Source organism: Magnolia sinica, chromosome 18, assembly GCF_029962835.1.
Source record: "Magnolia sinica isolate HGM2019 chromosome 18, MsV1, whole genome shotgun sequence".
NCBI classification, from domain to species: domain Eukaryota; kingdom Viridiplantae; phylum Streptophyta; class Magnoliopsida; order Magnoliales; family Magnoliaceae; genus Magnolia; species Magnolia sinica.
In genome coordinates, this window is record NC_080590.1 from 47928902 (window position 1) to 47929766 (window position 865).

The 865-nt window shown below is 39.8% G+C and overlaps 1 non-coding gene across 1 annotated transcript; it reads left to right on the plus strand.

Moving 5' to 3' along the window:
• The first annotated feature begins 383 nt into the window (after positions 1-383).
• LOC131234145 (small nucleolar RNA R71) lies at positions 384-490 on the plus strand. The gene has a single exon (XR_009165554.1). It is a non-coding gene; the product is annotated as a small nucleolar RNA R71 (small nucleolar RNA).
• Positions 491-865: the final 375 nt, after the last annotated feature.

Sequence of the window (865 nt, forward strand, 5' to 3'; positions counted from 1 at the left end):
TCGAAAGGCGGGTATTGTAGGGCAATTTTCAGTTGTATGAATGTTGCAATCACAGATGCCACAAACACTTTCATTAACCTTATCCTTCTTTCCTTCCATGGCCCCAACTTTCCTTATGAGCATAGTCACTTTACACTTGAGATCATCCTCTTTTTTCAAGAGATATAATCCACCTTTCTTCTTTAATTGAGTCGGCCTAGACGTGGTGTTCGACTTTTGGGTAATAGTCCCATGATTGTGTTTTTTCAGCAAGACTATCGAGGTAATCCCATACGTCGTCAACATTTTTATTAATGAATTCTCCATTACACATTGTCTCGACCATTTGGCGTATGGAAGATGTCAGTCCATCATAGAAAAAATTTGTAATGCGCCACGTTTCAAAGCCGTGTTGTGGGCATGAACTGACCAAATCCTTGAACCTTTCTCAACATTGGTAAAACGTTTCATCCTCTTTTTGGGTGAAGTTCATGATTGCTTTTCTAAGGGTAATCGTTTTAGGATGTGGAAAGAATTTCTTTATAAATTCCCTTTGCATATCATTCCATGTGCCAATGGATCTAGGATGCAGTGAATGTAACCACATCTTAGCCTTCTCTTTTAAGGAAAAAGGAAGGAGTCTCAGCCTGACTGTGTCCTCAGACACATTTTGAAAATATAAGGTGGCTCTAATCTCATCAAACTCTTTCAAATGTAGGTATGGTTCTTCAGATTCAAGCCCATGAAACTTAGGAAGGAGTTGGATAACCCCTAGCTTGATGTCCATATGTCCTGTATTTTTAGGAAAAATCATGCATGAGGGCGTACTCACCCCCGCTGGTTGTAAATAATCTCTTAAAGTACATGGCGGGGGTGTTTGATACAC